The 19,378-nt window shown below is 41.6% G+C and overlaps 54 pseudogenes; all 54 read left to right on the top strand.

Moving 5' to 3' along the window:
* Positions 1-20: 20 nt before the first annotated feature.
* LOC134596763 (5S ribosomal RNA) lies at positions 21-139 on the top strand (annotated as a pseudogene).
* A 377-nt stretch (positions 140-516) lies between these two features.
* LOC134597086 (5S ribosomal RNA) lies at positions 517-635 on the top strand (annotated as a pseudogene).
* A 226-nt stretch (positions 636-861) lies between these two features.
* On the top strand, positions 862-980 carry LOC134596637 (5S ribosomal RNA; annotated as a pseudogene).
* A 134-nt stretch (positions 981-1,114) lies between these two features.
* LOC134596671 (5S ribosomal RNA) lies at positions 1,115-1,233 on the top strand (annotated as a pseudogene).
* A 134-nt stretch (positions 1,234-1,367) lies between these two features.
* On the top strand, positions 1,368-1,486 carry LOC134589508 (5S ribosomal RNA; annotated as a pseudogene).
* Positions 1,487-1,620: 134 nt separating this feature from the next.
* Positions 1,621-1,739, top strand: LOC134596480 (5S ribosomal RNA; annotated as a pseudogene).
* A 226-nt stretch (positions 1,740-1,965) lies between these two features.
* On the top strand, positions 1,966-2,084 carry LOC134595573 (5S ribosomal RNA; annotated as a pseudogene).
* A 468-nt stretch (positions 2,085-2,552) lies between these two features.
* Positions 2,553-2,671, top strand: LOC134587720 (5S ribosomal RNA; annotated as a pseudogene).
* A 225-nt stretch (positions 2,672-2,896) lies between these two features.
* Positions 2,897-3,015, top strand: LOC134596317 (5S ribosomal RNA; annotated as a pseudogene).
* Positions 3,016-3,149: 134 nt separating this feature from the next.
* Positions 3,150-3,268, top strand: LOC134587812 (5S ribosomal RNA; annotated as a pseudogene).
* A 135-nt stretch (positions 3,269-3,403) lies between these two features.
* LOC134591513 (5S ribosomal RNA) lies at positions 3,404-3,522 on the top strand (annotated as a pseudogene).
* A 407-nt stretch (positions 3,523-3,929) lies between these two features.
* On the top strand, positions 3,930-4,048 carry LOC134596993 (5S ribosomal RNA; annotated as a pseudogene).
* Positions 4,049-4,182: 134 nt separating this feature from the next.
* On the top strand, positions 4,183-4,301 carry LOC134594842 (5S ribosomal RNA; annotated as a pseudogene).
* Positions 4,302-5,356: 1,055 nt separating this feature from the next.
* LOC134588597 (5S ribosomal RNA) lies at positions 5,357-5,475 on the top strand (annotated as a pseudogene).
* Positions 5,476-5,609: 134 nt separating this feature from the next.
* On the top strand, positions 5,610-5,728 carry LOC134597879 (5S ribosomal RNA; annotated as a pseudogene).
* Positions 5,729-5,953: 225 nt separating this feature from the next.
* Positions 5,954-6,072, top strand: LOC134589479 (5S ribosomal RNA; annotated as a pseudogene).
* A 134-nt stretch (positions 6,073-6,206) lies between these two features.
* On the top strand, positions 6,207-6,325 carry LOC134588930 (5S ribosomal RNA; annotated as a pseudogene).
* Positions 6,326-6,550: 225 nt separating this feature from the next.
* On the top strand, positions 6,551-6,669 carry LOC134587719 (5S ribosomal RNA; annotated as a pseudogene).
* A 225-nt stretch (positions 6,670-6,894) lies between these two features.
* On the top strand, positions 6,895-7,013 carry LOC134596315 (5S ribosomal RNA; annotated as a pseudogene).
* A 134-nt stretch (positions 7,014-7,147) lies between these two features.
* On the top strand, positions 7,148-7,266 carry LOC134587811 (5S ribosomal RNA; annotated as a pseudogene).
* Positions 7,267-7,401: 135 nt separating this feature from the next.
* Positions 7,402-7,520, top strand: LOC134590332 (5S ribosomal RNA; annotated as a pseudogene).
* Positions 7,521-7,927: 407 nt separating this feature from the next.
* LOC134596992 (5S ribosomal RNA) lies at positions 7,928-8,046 on the top strand (annotated as a pseudogene).
* Positions 8,047-8,180: 134 nt separating this feature from the next.
* Positions 8,181-8,299, top strand: LOC134598047 (5S ribosomal RNA; annotated as a pseudogene).
* A 1,045-nt stretch (positions 8,300-9,344) lies between these two features.
* LOC134588595 (5S ribosomal RNA) lies at positions 9,345-9,463 on the top strand (annotated as a pseudogene).
* Positions 9,464-9,597: 134 nt separating this feature from the next.
* On the top strand, positions 9,598-9,716 carry LOC134597878 (5S ribosomal RNA; annotated as a pseudogene).
* Positions 9,717-9,941: 225 nt separating this feature from the next.
* LOC134594960 (5S ribosomal RNA) lies at positions 9,942-10,060 on the top strand (annotated as a pseudogene).
* A 134-nt stretch (positions 10,061-10,194) lies between these two features.
* LOC134596917 (5S ribosomal RNA) lies at positions 10,195-10,313 on the top strand (annotated as a pseudogene).
* Positions 10,314-10,700: 387 nt separating this feature from the next.
* LOC134598307 (5S ribosomal RNA) lies at positions 10,701-10,819 on the top strand (annotated as a pseudogene).
* Positions 10,820-11,044: 225 nt separating this feature from the next.
* On the top strand, positions 11,045-11,163 carry LOC134596854 (5S ribosomal RNA; annotated as a pseudogene).
* Positions 11,164-11,297: 134 nt separating this feature from the next.
* Positions 11,298-11,416, top strand: LOC134589477 (5S ribosomal RNA; annotated as a pseudogene).
* Positions 11,417-11,550: 134 nt separating this feature from the next.
* Positions 11,551-11,669, top strand: LOC134598386 (5S ribosomal RNA; annotated as a pseudogene).
* Positions 11,670-11,894: 225 nt separating this feature from the next.
* Positions 11,895-12,013, top strand: LOC134589528 (5S ribosomal RNA; annotated as a pseudogene).
* A 226-nt stretch (positions 12,014-12,239) lies between these two features.
* Positions 12,240-12,358, top strand: LOC134589476 (5S ribosomal RNA; annotated as a pseudogene).
* Positions 12,359-12,492: 134 nt separating this feature from the next.
* LOC134597618 (5S ribosomal RNA) lies at positions 12,493-12,611 on the top strand (annotated as a pseudogene).
* Positions 12,612-12,745: 134 nt separating this feature from the next.
* LOC134594740 (5S ribosomal RNA) lies at positions 12,746-12,864 on the top strand (annotated as a pseudogene).
* Positions 12,865-12,998: 134 nt separating this feature from the next.
* LOC134598306 (5S ribosomal RNA) lies at positions 12,999-13,117 on the top strand (annotated as a pseudogene).
* Positions 13,118-13,251: 134 nt separating this feature from the next.
* LOC134598035 (5S ribosomal RNA) lies at positions 13,252-13,370 on the top strand (annotated as a pseudogene).
* Positions 13,371-13,504: 134 nt separating this feature from the next.
* Positions 13,505-13,622, top strand: LOC134588017 (5S ribosomal RNA; annotated as a pseudogene).
* Positions 13,623-13,756: 134 nt separating this feature from the next.
* LOC134588493 (5S ribosomal RNA) lies at positions 13,757-13,875 on the top strand (annotated as a pseudogene).
* A 134-nt stretch (positions 13,876-14,009) lies between these two features.
* Positions 14,010-14,128, top strand: LOC134596292 (5S ribosomal RNA; annotated as a pseudogene).
* Positions 14,129-14,505: 377 nt separating this feature from the next.
* On the top strand, positions 14,506-14,624 carry LOC134597085 (5S ribosomal RNA; annotated as a pseudogene).
* Positions 14,625-14,850: 226 nt separating this feature from the next.
* On the top strand, positions 14,851-14,969 carry LOC134596626 (5S ribosomal RNA; annotated as a pseudogene).
* A 134-nt stretch (positions 14,970-15,103) lies between these two features.
* On the top strand, positions 15,104-15,222 carry LOC134589507 (5S ribosomal RNA; annotated as a pseudogene).
* Positions 15,223-15,356: 134 nt separating this feature from the next.
* On the top strand, positions 15,357-15,475 carry LOC134588417 (5S ribosomal RNA; annotated as a pseudogene).
* A 226-nt stretch (positions 15,476-15,701) lies between these two features.
* LOC134589474 (5S ribosomal RNA) lies at positions 15,702-15,820 on the top strand (annotated as a pseudogene).
* Positions 15,821-15,954: 134 nt separating this feature from the next.
* On the top strand, positions 15,955-16,073 carry LOC134598384 (5S ribosomal RNA; annotated as a pseudogene).
* A 225-nt stretch (positions 16,074-16,298) lies between these two features.
* Positions 16,299-16,417, top strand: LOC134587718 (5S ribosomal RNA; annotated as a pseudogene).
* Positions 16,418-16,642: 225 nt separating this feature from the next.
* Positions 16,643-16,761, top strand: LOC134595020 (5S ribosomal RNA; annotated as a pseudogene).
* Positions 16,762-16,895: 134 nt separating this feature from the next.
* LOC134598074 (5S ribosomal RNA) lies at positions 16,896-17,014 on the top strand (annotated as a pseudogene).
* Positions 17,015-17,149: 135 nt separating this feature from the next.
* Positions 17,150-17,268, top strand: LOC134589553 (5S ribosomal RNA; annotated as a pseudogene).
* Positions 17,269-17,675: 407 nt separating this feature from the next.
* LOC134598072 (5S ribosomal RNA) lies at positions 17,676-17,794 on the top strand (annotated as a pseudogene).
* Positions 17,795-17,929: 135 nt separating this feature from the next.
* Positions 17,930-18,048, top strand: LOC134589421 (5S ribosomal RNA; annotated as a pseudogene).
* A 407-nt stretch (positions 18,049-18,455) lies between these two features.
* LOC134596989 (5S ribosomal RNA) lies at positions 18,456-18,574 on the top strand (annotated as a pseudogene).
* A 134-nt stretch (positions 18,575-18,708) lies between these two features.
* On the top strand, positions 18,709-18,827 carry LOC134594841 (5S ribosomal RNA; annotated as a pseudogene).
* Positions 18,828-19,378: the final 551 nt, after the last annotated feature.

Here is a 19,378-nt window from a genome sequence, read left to right as displayed (position 1 = left end):
GATCGCATTCCCTTAATTTCACTTACGGCCATACCAGTCTGAAAATGCCTGATCTCGTCAGATCTCGGAAGCCATCCAGACTCGGTCCTGGTTAGTACTTGTATGGGAGACCAACTAGGAACCTCAGGTGCTGTAAGCTTTTGTTTATTTCTTTTTTGCATTATGATGTCATAATCAGACCACTTTTTTCCCTATCCAGAAGCGTCTTGTCTTTTGTCGCAACCAGAGTTTGATATTCTACCAACATTAGCGAGATCGCATTCTCTTAATTTCACTTACGGCCATACCAGTCTGAAAATGCCTGATCTCGGAAGCCATCCATACTCGGGCCTGGTTAGTACTTGTATGGGAGACCAACTAGGAGCCTCAGGTGCCGTAAGCTTTTGTTTATTTCTTTTTTGCATTATGATGTCATAATCAGACCACTTTTTTCCCTATCCAGAAGCGTCTTGTCTTTTGTCGCAACCAGAGTTTGATATTCTACCAACATTAGCGAGATCGCATTCTCTTAATTTCCCTTACGGCCATACCAGTCTGAAAATGCCTGATCTCGTCAGATCTCGGAAGCCATCCAGACTCGGGTCTGGTTAGTACTTGTATGGGAGACCAACTAGGAACCTCAGGTGCTGTAAGCTTTTGTTTATTTCTTTTTTGCATTATGATGTCATAATCAGACCACTTTTTTTCCCTATGGGAGACCAACTAGGAACCTCAGATGCCGTAAGCTTTTGTTTATTTCTTTTTTGCATTATGATGTCATAATCAGACCACTTTTTTCCCTATCCAGAAGCGTCTTGTCTTTTGTCGCAACCAGAGTTTGATATTCTACCAACATTAGCGAGATCGCATTCTCTTAATTTCACTTACGGCCATACCAGTCTGAAAATGCCTGATCTCATCAGATCTCGGAAGCCATCCAGACTCGGGCCTGGTTAGTACTTGTATGGGAGACCAACTAGGAACCTCAGGTGCCGTAAGCTTTTGTTTATTTCTTTTTTGCATTATGATGTCATAATCAGACCACTTTTTTCCCTATCCAGAAGCGTCTTGTCTTTTGTCGCAACCAGAGTTTGATATTCTACCAACATTAGCGAGATCGCATTCTCTTAGTTTCACTTACGGCCATACCAGTCTGAAAATGCCTGATCTCGTCAGATCTCGGAAGCCATCCAGACTCAGGCCTGGTTAGTACTTGTATGGGAGACCAACTAGGAACCTCAGGTGCCGTAAGCTTTTGTTTATTTCTTTTTTGCATTATGATGTCATAATCAGACCACTTTTTTCCCTATCCAGAAGCGTCTTGTCTTTTGTCGCAACCAGAGTTTGATATTCTACCAACATTAGCGAGATCGCATTCGCTTAATTTTACTTACGGCTATACCAGTCTGAAAATGCCTGATCTCGTCAGATCTCAGAAGCCATCCAGACTCGGGCCTGGTTAGTACTTGTATGGGAGACCAACTAGGAACCTCAGGTGCCGTAAGCTTTTGTTTATTTCTTTTTTGCATTATGATGTCATAATCAGACCACTTTTTTCCCTATCCAGAAGCGTCTTGTCTTTTGTCGCAACCAGAGTTTGATATTCTACCAACATTAGCGAGATCGCATTCTCTTAATTTCTCTTACGGCCATACCAGTCTGAAAATGCCTGATCTCGTCAGATCTCGGAAGCCATCCAGACCTGGGCCTAGTTAGTACTTGTATGGGAGACCAACTAGGAACCTCAGGTGCTGTAAGCTTTTGTTTATTTCTTTTTTGCATTATGATGTCATAATCAGACCACTTTTTTTCCCTATGGGAGACCAACTAGGAACCTCAGGTGCCGTAAGCTTTTGTTTATTTATTTTTTGCATTATGATGTCATAATCAGACCACTTTTTTCCCTATCCAGAAGCGTCTTGTCTTTTGTCGCAACCAGAGTTTGATATTCTACCAACATTAGCGAGATCGCATTCTCTTAATTTCACTTACGGCCATACCAGTCTGAAAATGCCTGATCTCGTCAGATCTCGGAAGCCATCCAGACTTGGGCCTGGTTAGTACTTGTATGGGAGACCAAGTAGGAACCTCAGGTGCCGTAAACTTTTGTTTATTTCTTTTTTGCATTATGATGTCATAATCAGACCACTTTTTTCCCTATCCAGAAGCATCTTGTCTTTTGTCACAACCAGAGTTTGATATTCTACCAACATTAACGAGATCGCATTCTCTTAATTTCACTTACGGCCATACCAGTCTGAAAATGCCAGATCTCGGAAGCCATCCAAACTTGGGCCTCGTTAGTACTTGTATGGGAGACCAACTAGGAACCTCAGGTGCCGTAAGCTTTTGTTTATTTATTTTTTGCATTATGATGTCATAATCAGACCACTTTTTTCCCTATGGGAGACCAACTAGGAACTTCAGGTGCCGTAAGCTTTTGTTTCTTTCTTTTTTGCATTATGATGTCATAATCAGACCACTTTTTTCCCTATCCAGAAGCGTCTTGTCTTTTGTCGCAACCAGAGTTTGATATTCTACCAACATTAGCGAGATCGCATTCTCTTAATTTCACTTACGGCCATACCAGTCTGAAAATGCATGATCTCGTCAGATCTCGGAAGCCATCCAGACTCGGTCCTGGTTAGTACTTGTATGGGAGACCAACTAGGAACCTCAGGTGCCGTAAGCTTTTGTTTATTTCTTTTTTGCATTATGATGTCATAATCAGACCACTTTTTTCCCTATGGGAGACCAACTAGGAACCTCAGGTGCCGTAAGCTTTTGTTTATTTCTTTTTTGCATTATGATGTCATAATCAGACCACTTTTTTCCCTATCCAGAAGCGTCTTGTCTTTTGTCGCAACCAGAGTTTGATATTCTACCAACATTAGCGAGATCGCATTCTCTTAATTTCCCTTACGGCCATACCAGTCTGAAAATGCCTGATCTCGTCAGATCTCGGAAGCTATCGAGACTCGGGCCTGGTTAGTACTTGTATGGGAGACCAACTAGGAACCTCAGGTGCCGTAAGCTTTTGTTTATTTCTTTTTTGCATTATGATGTCATAATCAGACCACTTTTTTCCCTATCCAGAAGCGTCTTGTCTTTTGTCGCAACCAGAGTTTGATATTCTACCAACATTAGCGAGATCGCATTCTCTTAATTTCACTTACGGCCAAACCAGTCTGAAAATGCCTGATCTCGTCAGATCTTGGAAGCCATCCAGACTCGGACCTGGTTAGTACTTGTATGGGAGACCAACTAGGAACCTCAGGTGCCGTAAGCTTTTGTTTATTTCTTTTTTGCATTATGATGTCATAATCAGACCACTTTTTTTCCCTATCCAGAAGCATCTTGTCTTTTGTCGCAACCAGAGTTTGATATTCTACCAACATTAGCGAGATCGCATTCCCTTAATTTCACTTACGGCCATACCAGTCTGAAAATGCCTGATCTCGTCAGATCTCAGAAGCCATCCAGACTTGGGCCTGATTAGTACTTGTATGGGAGACCAACTAGGAACCTCAGGTGCCGTAAGCTTTTGTTTATTTCTTTTTTGCATGATAATGTCATAATCAGACCACTTTTTTCCCTATGGGAGACCAACTAGGAACCTCAGGTGCCGTAAGCTTTTGTTTATTTCTTTTTTGCATTATAATGTCATAATCAGACCACTTTTTTCCCTATGGGAGACCAACTAGGAACCTCAGGTGCCGTAAGCTTTTGTTTATTTCTTTTTTGCATTATGATGTCATAATCAGACCACTTATTTCCCTATGGGAGACCAACTAGGAACCTCAGGTGCCGTAAGCTTTTGTTTATTTCTTTTTTGCATTATGATGTCATAATCAGACCACTTTTTTCCCTATCCAGAAGCGTCTTGTCTTTTGTCGCAACCAGAGTTTAATATTCTACCAACATTAGCGAGATTGCATTCTCTTAATTTCCCTTACGGCCATACCAGTCTGAAAATGCCTGATCTCGTCAGATCTCGGAAGCCATCCAGACTCGGTCCTGGTTAGTACTTGTATGGGAGACCAACTAGGAACCTCAGGTGCCGTAAGCTTTTGTTTATTTCTTTTTTGCATTATGATGTCATAATCAGACCACTTTTTTCCCTTTCCAGAAGCATCTTGTCTTTTGTCGCAACCAGAGTTTGATATTCTACCAACATTAACGAGATCGCATTCGCTTAATTTCACTTACGGCCATACCAGTCTGAAAATGCCTGATCTCGTCAGATCTCGGAAGCCATCCAGACTTGGGCCTGGTTAGTACTTGTATGGGAGACCAACTAGGAACCGCAGGTGCCGTAAGCATTTGTTTATTTCTTTTTTGCATTATGATGTCATAATCAGACCACTTTTTTCCCTATGGGAGACCAACTAGGAACCTCAGGTGCCGTAAGCTTTTGTTTATTTCTTTTTTGCATTATGATGTCATAATCAGACCACTTTTTTCCCTATCCAGAAGCGTCTTGTCTTTTGTCGCAACCAGAGTTTGATATTCTACCAACATTAGCGAGATCGCATTCTCTTAATTTCACTTATGGCCATACCAGTCTGAAAATGCCTTATCTCGTCATATCTCGGAAGCCATCCGGAGTCGGGCCTGGTTAGTACTTGTATGGGAGACCTACTAGGAACCTCAGGTGCCGTAAGCTTTTGTTTATTTCTTTTTTGCATTATGATGTCATAATCAGACCACTTTTTTCCCTATCCAGAAGCGTCTTGTCTTTTGTCGCAACCAGAGTTTGATATTCTACCAACATTAGCGAGATCGCATTCTCTTAATTTCACTTATGGCCATACCAGTCTGAAAATGCCAGATCTCGGAAGCCATCCAGACTCGGGCCTGGTTAGTACTTGTATGGGAGACCAACTAGGAACCTCAGGTGCCGTAAGCTTTTGTTTATTTCTTTTTTGCATTATGATGTCATAATCAGACCACTTTTTTCCCTATCCAGAAGCGTCTTGTCTTTTATCGCAACCAGAGTTTGATATTCTACCAACATTAGCGAGATCGCATTCTCTTAATTTCACTTGTGGCCATACCAGTCTGAAAATGTCAGATCTCGGAAGCCATCCAGACTCGGGCCTGGTTAGTACTTGTATGGGAGACCAACTAGGAACCTCAGGTGCCATAAGCTTTTGTTTATTTCTTTTTTGCATTATGATGTCATAATCAGACCACTTTTTTCCCTATGGGAGACCAACTAGGAACCTCAGGTGCCGTAAGCTTTTGTTTATTTCTTTTTTGCATTATGATGTCATAATCAAACCACTTTTTTCCCGATCCATAAGTGTCTTGTCTTTTGTCGCAACCAGAGTTTGATATTCTACCAACATTAGTGAGATCGCATTCTCTTAATTTCCCTTACGGCCATACCAGTCTGAAAATGCCTGATCTCGTCAGATCTCGGAAGCCATCTAGACTCGGTTCTGGTTAGTACTTGTATGGGAGACCAACTAGGAACCTCAGGTGCCGTAAGCTTTTGTTTATTTCTTTTTTGCATTATGATGTCATAATCAGACCACTTTTTTCCCTATCCAGAAGCATCTTGTCTTTTGTCGCAACCAGAGTTTGATATTCTACCAACATTAACGAGATCGCATTCTCTTAATTTCACTTACGGCCATACCAGTCTGAAAATGCCTGATCTCGTCAGATCTTGGAAGCCATCAAGACTTGGGCCTGGTTAGTACTTGTATGGGAGACCAACTAGGAACCTCAGGTGCCGTAAGCTTTTGTTTATTTCTTTTTTGCATTATGATGTCATAATCAGACCACTTTTTTCCCTATGGGAGACCAACTAGGAACCTCAGGTGCCGTAAGCTTTTGTTTATTTATTTTTTGCATTATGATGTCATAATCAGACCACTTTTTTCCCTATCCAGAAGCGTCTTGTCTTTTGTCGCAACCAGAGTTTGATATTCTACCAACATTAGCGAGATCGCATTCTCTTAATTTCACTTACGGCCATACCAGTCTGAAAATGCCTGATCTCGTCAGATCTCGGAAGCCATCCAGACTTGGGCCTGGTTAGTACTTGTATGGGAGACCAAGTAGGAACCTCAGGTGCCGTAAGCTTTTGTTTATTTCTTTTTTGCATTATGATGTCATAATCAGACCACTTTTTTCCCTATCCAGAAGCATCTTGTCTTTTGTCACAACCAGAGTTTGATATTCTACCAACATTAACGAGATCGCATTCTCTTAATTTCACTTACGGCCATACCAGTCTGAAAATGCCTGATCTCATCAGATCTCGGAAGCCATCCAAACTTGGGCCTCGTTAGTACTTGTATGAGAGACCAACTAGGAACCTCAGGTGCCGTAAGCTTTTGTTTATTTATTTTTTGCATTATGATGTCATAATCAGACCACTTTTTTCCCTATGGGAGACCAACTAGGAACTTCAGGTGCCGTAAGCTTTTGTTTCTTTCTTTTTTGCATTATGATGTCATAATCAGACCACTTTTTTCCCTATCCAGAAGCGTCTTGTCTTTTGTCGCAACCAGAGTTTGATATTCTACCAACATTAGCGAGATCGCATTCTCTTAATTTCACTTACGGCCATACCAGTCTGAAAATGCATGATCTCGTCAGATCTCGGAAGCCATCCAGACTCGGTCCTGGTTAGTACTTGTATGGGAGACCAACTAGGAACCTCAGGTGCCGTAAGCTTTTGTTTATTTCTTTTTTGCATTATGATGTCATAATCAGACCACTTTTTTCCCTATGGGAGACCAACTAGGAACCTCAGGTGCCGTAAGCTTTTGTTTATTTCTTTTTTGCATTATGATGTCATAATCAGACCACTTTTTTCCCTATCCAGAAGCGTCTTGTCTTTTGTCGCAACCAGAGTTTGATATTCTACCAACATTAGCGAGATCGCATTCTCTTAATTTCCCTTACGGCCATACCAGTCTGAAAATGCCTGATCTCGTCAGATCTCGGAAGCTATCGAGACTCGGGCCTGGTTAGTACTTGTATGGGAGACCAACTAGGAACCTCAGGTGCCGTAAGCTTTTGTTTATTTCTTTTTTGCATTATGATGTCATAATCAGACCACTTTTTTCCCTATCCAGAAGCGTCTTGTCTTTTGTCGCAACCAGAGTTTGATATTCTACCAACATTAGCGAGATCGCATTCTCTTAATTTCACTTACGGCCAAACCAGTCTGAAAATGCCTGATCTCGTCAGATCTTGGAAGCCATCCAGACTCGGACCTGGTTAGTACTTGTATGGGAGACCAACTAGGAACCTCAGGTGCCGTAAGCTTTTGTTTATTTCTTTTTTGCATTATGATGTCATAATCAGACCACTTTTTTTCCCTATCCAGAAGCATCTTGTCTTTTGTCGCAACCAGAGTTTGATATTCTACCAACATTAGCGAGATCGCATTCCCTTAATTTCACTTACGGCCATACCAGTCTGAAAATGCCTGATCTCGTCAGATCTCAGAAGCCATCCAGACTTGGGCCTGATTAGTACTTGTATGGGAGACCAACTAGGAACCTCAGGTGCCGTAAGCTTTTGTTTATTTCTTTTTTGCATGATAATGTCATAATCAGACCACTTTTTTCCCTATGGGAGACCAACTAGGAACCTCAGGTGCCGTAAGCTTTTGTTTATTTCTTTTTTGCATTATAATGTCATAATCAGACCACTTTTTTCCCTATGGGAGACCAACTAGGAACCTCAGGTGCCGTAAGCTTTTGTTTATTTCTTTTTTGCATTATGATGTCATAATCAGACCACTTATTTCCCTATGGGAGACCAACTAGGAACCTCAGGTGCCGTAAGCTTTTGTTTATTTCTTTTTTGCATTATGATGTCATAATCAGACCACTTTTTTCCCTATCCAGAAGCGTCTTGTCTTTTGTCGCAACCAGAGTTTAATATTCTACCAACATTAGCGAGATTGCATTCTCTTAATTTCCCTTACGGCCATACCAGTCTGAAAATGCCTGATCTCGTCAGATCTCGGAAGCCATCCAGACTCGGTCCTGGTTAGTACTTGTATGGGAGACCAACTAGGAACCTCAGGTGCCGTAAGCTTTTGTTTATTTCTTTTTTGCATTATGATGTCATAATCAGACCACTTTTTTCCCTTTCCAGAAGCATCTTGTCTTTTGTCGCAACCAGAGTTTGATATTCTACCAACATTAACGAGATCGCATTCGCTTAATTTCACTTACGGCCATAACAGTCTGAAAATGCCTGATCTCGTCAGATCTCGGAAGCCATCCAGACTTGGGCCTGGTTAGTACTTGTATGGGAGACCAACTAGGAACCGCAGGTGCCGTAAGCATTTGTTTATTTCTTTTTTGCATTATGATGTCATAATCAGACCACTTTTTTCCCTATGGGAGACCAACTAGGAACCTCAGGTGCCGTAAGCTTTTGTTTATTTCTTTTTTGCATTATGATGTCATAATCAGACCACTTTTTTCCCTATCCAGAAGCGTCTTGTCTTTTGTCGCAACCAGAGTTTGATATTCTACCAACATTAGCGAGATCGCATTCTCTTAATTTCACTTATGGCCATACCAGTCTGAAAATGCCATATCTCGGAAGCCATCCGGAGTCGGGCCTGGTTAGTACTTGTATGGGAGACCTACTAGGAACCTCAGGTGCCGTAAGCTTTTGTTTATTTCTTTTTTGCATTATGATGTCATAATCAGACCACTTTTTTCCCTATCCAGAAGCGTCTTGTCTTTTGTCGCAACCAGAGTTTGATATTCTACCAACATTAGCGAGATCGCATTCTCTTAATTTCACTTATGGCCATACCAGTCTGAAAATGCCAGATCTCGGAAGCCATCCAGACTCGGGCCTGGTTAGTACTTGTATGGGAGACCAACTAGGAACCTCAGGTGCCGTAAGCTTTTGTTTATTTCTTTTTTGCATTATGATGTCATAATCAGACCACTTTTTTCCCTATCCAGAAGCGTCTTGTCTTTTATCGCAACCAGAGTTTGATATTCTACCAACATTAGCGAGATCGCATTCTCTTAATTTCACTTGTGGCCATACCAGTCTGAAAATGTCAGATCTCGGAAGCCATCCAGACTCGGGCCTGGTTAGTACTTGTATGGGAGACCAACTAGGAACCTCAGGTGCCATAAGCTTTTGTTTATTTCTTTTTTGCATTATGATGTCATAATCAGACCACTTTTTTCCCTATGGGAGACCAACTAGGAACCTCAGGTGCCGTAAGCTTTTGTTTATTTCTTTTTTGCATTATGATGTCATAATCAAACCACTTTTTTCCCGATCCATAAGTGTCTTGTCTTTTGTCGCAACCAGAGTTTGATATTCTACCAACATTAGTGAGATCGCATTCTCTTAATTTCCCTTACGGCCATACCAGTCTGAAAATGCCTGATCTCGTCAGATCTCGGAAGCCATCTAGACTCGGTTCTGGTTAGTACTTGTATGGGAGACCAACTAGGAACCTCAGGTGCCGTAAGCTTTTGTTTATTTCTTTTTTGCATTATGATGTCATAATCAGACCACTTTTTTCCCTATCCAGAAGCATCTTGTCTTTTGTCGCAACCAGAGTTTGATATTCTACCAACATTAACGAGATCGCATTCTCTTAATTTCACTTACGGCCATACCAGTCTGAAAATGCCTGATCTCGTCAGATCTTGGAAGCCATCAAGACTTGGGCCTGGTTAGTACTTGTATGGGAGACCAACTAGGAACCTCAGGTGCCGTAAGCTTTTGTTTATTTATTTTTTGCATTATGATGTCATAATCAGACCACTTTTTTCCCTATGGGAGACCAACTAGGAACCTCAGGTGCCGTAAGCTTTTGTTTATTTCTTTTTTGCATTATGATGTCATAATCAGACCACTTTTTTCCCTATCCAGAAGCGTCTTGTCTTTTGTCGCAACCAGAGTTTGATATTCTACCAACATTAGCGAGATCGCATTCTCGTAATTTCACTTACGGCCATACCAGTCTGAAAATGCCTGATCTCATCAGATCTCGGAAGCCATCCAGACTCGGGCCTGGTTAGTACTTGTATGGGAGACCAACGAGGAACCTCAGGTGCCGTAAGCTTTTGTTTATTTCTTTTTTGCATTATGATGTCATAATCAGACCACTTTTTTCCCTATCCAGAAGCGTCTTGTCTTTTGTCGCAACCAGAGTTTGATATTCTACCAACATTAGCGAGATCGCATTCTCTTAACTTCATTTACGGCCATACCAGTCTGAAAATGCCTGATCTCGTCAGATCTCGGAAGCCATCCAGACTCGGGTCTGGTTAGTACTTGTATGGGAGACCAACTAGGAACCTCAGGTGCCGTAAGCTTTTGTTTATTTCTTTTTTGCATTATGATGTCATAATCAGACCACTTTTTTCCCTATCCAGAAGCGTCTTGTCTTTTGTCGCAACCAGAGTTTGATATTCTACCAACATTAGCGAGATCGCATTCTCTTAATTTCACTAATGGCCATACCAGTCGGAAAATGCCTGATCTCGTCAGATCTCGGAAGCCATCAAGACTCGGGCCTGGTTAGTACTTGTATGGGAGACCAACTAGGAACCTCACGTGCCGTAAGCTTTTGTTTATTTCTTTTTTGCATTATGATGTCATAATCAGACCACTTTTTTCCCTATCCAGAAGCGTCTTGTCTTTTGTCGCAACCAGAGTTTGATATTCTACCAACATTAGCGAGATCGCATTCTATTAGTTTCACTTACGGCCATACCAGTCTGAAAATGTCTGATCTCGTCAGATCTCGGAAGCCATCCAGACTCAGGCCTGGTTAGTACTTGTATGGGAGACCAACTAGGAACCTCAGGTGCCGTAAGCTTTTGTTTATTTCTTTTTTGCATTATGATGTCATAATCAGACCACTTTTTTCCCTATGGGAGACCAACTAGGAACCTCAGGTGCCGTAAGCTTTTGTTTATTTCTTTTTTGCATTATGATGTCATAATCAGACCACTTTTTTCCCTATCCAGAAGCGTCTTGTCTTTTGTCGCAACCAGAGTTTGATATTCTACCAACATTAGCGAGATCGCATTCACTTAATTTTACTTACGGCTATACCAGTCTGAAAATGCCTGATCTCGTCAGATCTCGGAAGCCATCCAGACTCGGACCTGGTTAGTACTTGTATGGGAGACCAACTAGGAACCTCAGGTGCTGTAAGCTTTTGTTTATTTCTTTTTTGCATTATGATGTCATAATCAGACCACTTTTTTCCCTATCCAGAAGCGTCTTGTCTTTTGTCGCAACCAGAGTTTGATATTCTACCAACATTAGCGAGATCGCATTCTCTAAATTTTACTTACGGCCATACCAGTCTGAAAATGCCTGATCTCGTCAGATCTCGGAAGCCATCCAGACTTGGGCCTGGTTAGTACTTGTATGGGAGACCAAGTAGGAACCTCAGGTGCCGTAAGCTTTTGTTTATTTATTTTTTGCATTATGATGTCATAATCAGACCACTTTTTTCCCTATCCAGAAGCATCTTGTCTTTTGTCACAACCAGAGTTTGATATTCTACCAACATTAACGAGATCGCATTCTCTTAATTTCACTTACGGCCATACCAGTCTGAAAATGCCTGATCTCATCAGATCTCGGAAGCCATCCAAACTTGGGCCTCGTTAGTACTTGTATGGGAGACCAACTAGGAACCTCAGGTGCCGTAAGCTTTTGTTTATTTATTTTTTGCATTATGATGTCATAATCAGACCACTTTTTTCCCTATGGGAGACCAACTAGGAACTTCAGGTGCCGTAAGCTTTTGTTTCTTTCTTTTTTGCATTATGATGTCATAATCAGACCACTTTTTTCCCTATCCAGAAGCGTCTTGTCTTTTGTCGCAACCAGAGTTTGATATTCTACCAACATTAGCGAGATCGCATTCTCTTAATTTACCTTACGGCCATACCAGTCTGAAAATGCCTGATCTCGTCAGATCTCAGAAGCCATCCAGACTCGGGCCTGGTTAGTACTTGTATGGGAGACCAACTAGGAACCTCAGGTGCTGTAAGCTTTTGTTTATTTCTTTTTTGCATTATGATGTCATAATCAGACCACTTTTTTTCCCTATGGGAGACCAACTAGGAACCTCAGGTGCCGTAAGCTTTTGTTTATTTCTTTTTTGCATTATGATGTCATAATCAGACCACTTTTTTCCCTATCCAGAAGCGTCTTGTCTTTTGTCGCAACCAGAGTTTGATATTCTACCAACATTAGCGAGATTGCATTCTCTTAATTTCACTTACGGCCATACCAGTCTGAAAATGCCTGATCTCGTCAGATCTCGGAAGCCATCCAGACTTGGGCCTGGTTAGTACTTGTATGGGAGACCAAGTAGGAACCTCAGGTGCCGTAAGCTTTTGTTTATTTCTTTTTTGCATTTTGATGTCATAATCAGACCACTTTTTTCCCTATCCAGAAGCATCTTGTCTTTTGTCACAACCAGAGTTTGATATTCTACCAACATTAGCGAGATCGCATTCACTTAATTTCACTTACGGCCATACCAGTCTGAAAATGCCTGATCTCGTCAGATCTCGGAAGCCATCCAGACTCGCGCCTGGTTAGTACTTGTATGGGAGACCAACTAGGAACCTCAGGTGCCGTAAGCTTTAGTTTATTTCTTTTTTGCATTATGATGTCATAATCAGACCACTTTTTTTCCTATCCAGAAGCGTCTTGTCTTTTGTCGCAACCAGAGTTTGATATTCTACCAACATTAGCGAGATCGCATTCTCTTAATTTCACTTACGGCCATACCAGTCTGAAAATGCCTGATCTCGTCAGTTCTCGGAAGCTATCCAGACTCGGGCCTGGTTAGTACTTGTATGGGAGACCAACTAGGAACCTCAGGTGCCGTAAGCTTTTGTTTATTTCTTTTTTGCATTATGATGTCATAATCAGACCACTTTTTTCCCTATCCAGAAGCGTCTTGTCTTTTGTCGCAACCAGAGTTTGATATTCTACCAACATTAGCGAGATCGCATTCTATTAGTTTCACTTACGGCCATACCAGTCTGAAAATGTCTGATCTCGTCAGATCTCGGAAGCCATCCAGACTCAGGCCTGGTTAGTACTTGTATGGGAGACCAACTAGGAACCTCAGGTGCCGTAAGCTTTTGTTTATTTCTTTTTTGCATTATGATGTCATAATCAGACCACTTTTTTCCCTATCCAGAAGCGTCTTGTCTTTTGTCGCAACCAGAGTTTGATATTCTACCAACATTAGCGAGATCGCATTCTCTTAATTTCACTTACGGCCAAACCAGTCTGAAAATGCCTGATCTCGTCAGATCTCGGAAGCCATCCAGACTCGGTCCTGGTTAGTACTTGTATGGGAGACCAACTAGGAACCTCAGGTGCCGTAAGATTTTGTTTATTTCTTTTTTGCATTATGATGTCATAATCAGACCACTTTTTTCCCTATCCAGAAGCGTCTTGTCTTTTGTCGCAACCAGAGTTTGATATTCTACCAACATTAGCGAGATCGCATTCCCTTAATTTCACTTACGGCCATACCAGTCTGAAAATGCCTGATCTCATCAGATCTCGGAAGCCATCCAGACTCGGGCCTGGTTAGTACTTGTATGGGAGTCAACTAGGAACCTCAGGTGCCGTAAGCTTTTGTTTATTTCTTTTTTGCATTATGATGTCATAATCAGACCACTTTTTTCCCTATCCAGAAGTGTCTTGTCTTTTGTCGCAACCAGAGTTTTATATTCTACCAACATTAGCGAGATCGCATTCTCTTAATTTCACTTACGGCTATACCAGTCTGAAAATGCCTGATCTTGTCAGATCTCGGAAGCCATCCAGACTCGGGCATGGTTAGTACTTGTATGGGAGACCAACTAGGAACCTCAGGTGCCGTAAGCTTTTGTTTATTTCTTTTTTGCATTATGATGTCATAATCAGACCACTTTTTTCCCTATCCAGAAGCATCTTGTCTTTTGTCGCAACCAGAGTTTGATATTCTACCAACATTAGCGAGATCGCATTCCCTTAATTTCACTTACGGCCATACCAGTCTGAAAATGCCTGATCTCGTCAGATCTCGGAAGCCATCCAGACTCGGTCCTGGTTAGTACTTGTATGGGAGACCAACTAGGAACCTCAGGTGCCGTAAGCTTTTGTTTATTTCTTTTTTGCATTATGATGTCATAATCAGACCACTTTTTTCCCTATCCAGAAGCGTCTTGTCTTTTGTCGCAACCAGAGTTTGATATTCTACCAACATTAGCGAGATCGCATTCTCTTAATTTCACTTACGGCCATACCAGTCTGAAAATGCCTGATCTCGGAAGCCATCCATACTCGGGCCTGGTTAGTACTTGTATGGGAGACCAACTAGGAACCTCAGGTGCCGTAAGCTTTTGTTTATTTCTTTTTTGCATTATGATGTCATAATCAGACCACTTTTTTCCCTATCCAGAAGCGTCTTGTCTTTTGTCGCAACCAGAGTTTGATATTCTACCAACATTAGCGAGATCGCATTCTCTTAATTTCCCTTACGGCCATACCAGTCTGAAAATGCCTGATCTCGTCAGATCTCGGAAGCCATCCAGACTCGGGTCTGGTTAGTACTTGTATGGGAGACCAACTAGGAACCTCAGGTGCTGTAAGCTTTTGTTTATTTCTTTTTTGCATTATGATGTCATAATCAGACCACTTTTTTTCCCTATGGGAGACCAACTAGGAACCTCAGATGCCGTAAGCTTTTGTTTATTTCTTTTTTGCATTATGATGTCATAATCAGACCACTTTTTTCCCTATCCAGAAGCGTCTTGTCTTTTGTCGCAACCAGAGTTTGATATTCTACCAACATTAGCGAGATCGCATTCTCTTAATTTCACTTACGGCCATACCAGTCTGAAAATGCCTGATCTCATCAGATCTCGGAAGCCATCCAGACTCGGGCCTGGTTAGTACTTGTATGGGAGACCAACTAGGAACCTCAGGTGCCGTAAGCTTTTGTTTATTTCTTTTTTGCATTATGATGTCATAATCAGACCACTTTTTTCCCTATCCAGAAGCGTCTTGTCTTTTGTCGCAACCAGAGTTTGATATTCTACCAACATTAGCGAGATCGCATTCTCTTAGTTTCACTTACGGCTATACCAGTCTGAAAATGCCTGATCTCGTCAGATCTCAGAAGCCATCCAGACTCGGGCCTGGTTAGTACTTGTATGGGAGACCAACTAGGAACCTCAGGTGCCGTAAGCTTTTGTTTATTTCTTTTTTGCATTATGATGTCATAATCAGACCACTTTTTTCCCTATCCAGAAGCGTCTTGTCTTTTGTCGCAACCAGAGTTTGATATTCTACCAACATTAGCGAGATCGCATTCTCTTAATTTCCCTTACGGCCATACCAGTCTGAAAATGCCTGATCTCGTCAGATCTCGGAAGCCGTCCAGACCTGGGCCTAGTTAGTACTTGTATGGGAGACCAACTAGGAACCTCAGGTGCTGTAAGCTTTTGTTTATTTCTTTTTTGCATTATGATGTCATAATCAGACCACTTTTTTTCCCTATGGGAGACCAACTAGGAACCTCAGGTGCCGTAAGCTTTTGTTTATTTATTTTTTGCATTATGATGTCATAATCAGACCACTTTTTTCCCTATCCAGAAGCGTCTTGTCTTTTGTCGCAACCAGAGTTTGATATTCTACCAACATTAGCGAGATCGCATTCTCTTAATTTCACTTACGGCCATACCAGTCTGAAAATGCCTGATCTCGTCAGATCTCGGAAGCCATCCAGACTTGGGCCTGGTTAGTACTTGTATGGGAGACCAAGTAGGAACCTCAGGTGCCGTAAGCTTTTGTTTATTTCTTTTTTGCATTATGATGTCATAATCAGACCACTTTTTTCCCTATCCAGAAGCATCTTGTCTTTTGTCACAACCAGAGTTTGATATTCTACCAACATTAACGAGATCGCATTCTCTTAATTTCACTTACGGCCATACCAGTCTGAAAATGCCTGATCTCATCAGATCTCGGAAGCCATCCAAACTTGGGCCTCGTTAGTACTTGTATGGGAGACCAACTAGGAACCTCAGGTGCCGTAAGCTTTTGTTTATTTATTTTTTGCATTATGATGTCATAATCAGACCACTTTTTTCCCTATGGGAGACCAACTAGGAACTTCAGGTGCCGTAAGCTTTTGTTTCTTTCTTTTTTGCATTATGATGTCATAATCAGACCACTTTTTTCCCTATCCAGAAGCGTCTTGTCTTTTGTCGCAACCAGAGTTTGATATTCTACCAACATTAGCGAGATCGCATTCTCTTAATTTCACTTACGGCCATACCAGTCTGAAAATGCATGATCTCGTCAGATCTCGGAAGCCATCCAGACTCGGTCCTGGTTAGTACTTGTATGGGAGACCAACTAGGAACCTCAGGTGCCGTAAGCTTTTGTTTATTTCTTTTTTGCATTATGATGTCATAATCAGACCACTTTTTTCCCTATGGGAGACCAACTAGGAACCTCAGGTGCCGTAAGCTTTTGTTTATTTCTTTTTTGCATTATGATGTCATAATCAGACCACTTTTTTCCCTATCCAGAAGCGTCTTGTCTTTTGTCGCAACCAGAGTTTGATATTCTACCAACATTAGCGAGATCGCATTCTCTTAATTTCTCTTACGGCCATACCAGTCTGAAAATGCCTGATCTCGTCAGATCTCGGAAGCTATCAAGACTCGGGCCTGGTTAGTACTTGTATGGGAGACCAACTAGGAACCTCAGGTGCCGTAAGCTTTTGTTTATTTCTTTTTTGCATTATGATGTCATAATCAGACCACTTTTTTCCCTATCCAGAAGCGTCTTGTCTTTTGTCGCAACCAGAGTTTGATATTCTACCAACATTAGCGAGATCGCATTCTCTTAATTTCACTTACGGCCAAACCAGTCTGAAAATGCCTGATCTCGTCAGAACTTGGAAGCCATCCAGACTCGGACCTGGTTAGTACTTGTATGGGAGACCAACTAGGAACCTCAGGTGCCGTAAGCTTTTGTTTATTTCTTTTTTGCATTATGATGTCATAATCAGACCACTTTTTTTCCCTATCCAGAAGCATCTTGTCTTTTGTCGCAACCAGAGTTTGATATTCTACCAACATTAGCGAGATCGCATTCCCTTAATTTCACTTACGGCCATACCAGTCTGAAAATGCCTGATCTCGTCAGATCTCAGAAGCCATCCAGACTTGGGCCTGATTAGTACTTGTATGGGAGACCAACTAGGAACCTCAGGTGCCGTAAGCTTTTGTTTATTTCTTTTTTGCATGATAATGTCATAATCAGACCACTTTTTTCCCTATGGGAGACCAACTAGGAACCTCAGGTGCCGTAAGCTTTTGTTTATTTCTTTTTTGCATTATAATGTCATAATCAGACCACTTTTTTCCCTATGGGAGACCAACTAGGAACCTCAGGTGCCGTAAGCTTTTGTTTATTTCTTTTTTGCATTATGATGTCATAATCAGACCACTTATTTCCCTATGGGAGACCAACTAGGAACCTCAGGTGCCGTAAGCTTTTGTTTATTTCTTTTTTGCATTATGATGTCATAATCAGACCACTTTTTTCCCTATCCAGAAGCGTCTTGTCTTTTGTCGCAACCAGAGTTTGATATTCTACCAACATTAGCGAGATCGCATTCTCTTAATTTCACTTACGGCCAAACCAGTCTGAAAATGCCTGATCTCGTCAGAACTTGGAAGCCATCCAGACTCGGACCTGGTTAGTACTTGTATGGGAGACCAACTAGGAACCTCAGGTGCCGTAAGCTTTTGTTTATTTCTTTTTTGCATTATGATGTCATAATCAGACCACTTTTTTTCCCTATCCAGAAGCATCTTGTCTTTTGTCGCAACCAGAGTTTGATATTCTACCAACATTAGCGAGATCGCATTCCCTTAATTTCACTTACGGCCATACCAGTCTGAAAATGCCTGATCTCGTCAGATCTCAGAAGCCATCCAGACTTGGGCCTGATTAGTACTTGTATGGGAGACCAACTAGGAACCTCAGGTGCCGTAAGCTTTTGTTTATTTCTTTTTTGCATGATAATGTCATAATCAGACCACTTTTTTCCCTATGGGAGACCAACTAGGAACCTCAGGTGCCGTAAGCTTTTGTTTATTTCTTTTTTGCATTATAATGTCATAATCAGACCACTTTTTTCCCTATGGGAGACCAACTAGGAACCTCAGGTGCCGTAAGCTTTTGTTTATTTCTTTTTTGCATTATGATGTCATAATCAGACCACTTATTTCCCTATGGGAGACCAACTAGGAACCTCAGGTGCCGTAAGCTTTTGTTTATTTCTTTTTTGCATTATGATGTCATAATCAGACCACTTTTTTCCCTATCCAGAAGCGTCTTGTCTTTTGTCGCAACCAGAGTTTAATATTCTACCAACATTAGCGAGATTGCATTCTCTTAATTTCCCTTACGGCCATACCAGTCTGAAAATGCCTGATCTCGTCAGATCTCGGAAGCCATCCAGACTCGGTCCTGGTTAGTACTTGTATGGGAGACCAACTAGGAACCTCAGGTGCCGTAAGCTTTTGTTTATTTCTTTTTTGCATTATGATGTCATAATCAGACCACTTTTTTCCCTTTCCAGAAGCATCTTGTCTTTTGTCGCAACCAGAGTTTGATATTCTACCAACATTAACGAGATCGCATTCGCTTAATTTCACTTACGGCCATACCAGTCTGAAAATGCCTGATCTCGTCAGATCTCGGAAGCCATCCAGACTTGGGCCTGGTTAGTACTTGTATGGGAGACCAACTAGGAACCGCAGGTGCCGTAAGCATTTGTTTATTTCTTTTTTGCATTATGATGTCATAATCAGACCACTTTTTTCCCTATGGGAGACCAACTAGGAACCTCAGGTGCCGTAAGCTTTTGTTTATTTCTTTTTTGCATTATGATGTCATAATCAGACCACTTTTTTCCCTATCCAGAAGCGTCTTGTCTTTTGTCGCAACCAGAGTTTGATATTCTACCAACATTAGCGAGATCGCATTCTCTTAATTTCTCTTATGGCCATACCAGTCTGAAAATGCCTTATCTCGTCATATCTCGGAAGCCATCCGGAGTCGGGCCTGGTTAGTACTTGTATGGGAGACCTACTAGGAACCTCAGGTGCCGTAAGCTTTTGTTTATTTCTTTTTTGCATTATGATGTCATAATCAGACCACTTTTTTCCCTATCCAGAAGCGTCTTGTCTTTTGTCGCAACCAGAGTTTGATATTCTACCAACATTAGCGAGATCGCATTCTCTTAATTTCACTTACGGCCATACCAGTCTGAAAATGCCAGATCTCGGAAGCCATCCAGACTCGGGCCTGGTTAGTACTTGTA

The sequence above is a fragment of the Pelobates fuscus genome, chromosome 2 (genome assembly GCF_036172605.1).
Source record: "Pelobates fuscus isolate aPelFus1 chromosome 2, aPelFus1.pri, whole genome shotgun sequence".
Taxonomy (NCBI): Eukaryota; Metazoa; Chordata; class Amphibia; order Anura; family Pelobatidae; genus Pelobates; species Pelobates fuscus.
This window is presented reverse-complemented; position numbering and strand designations above follow the sequence as displayed.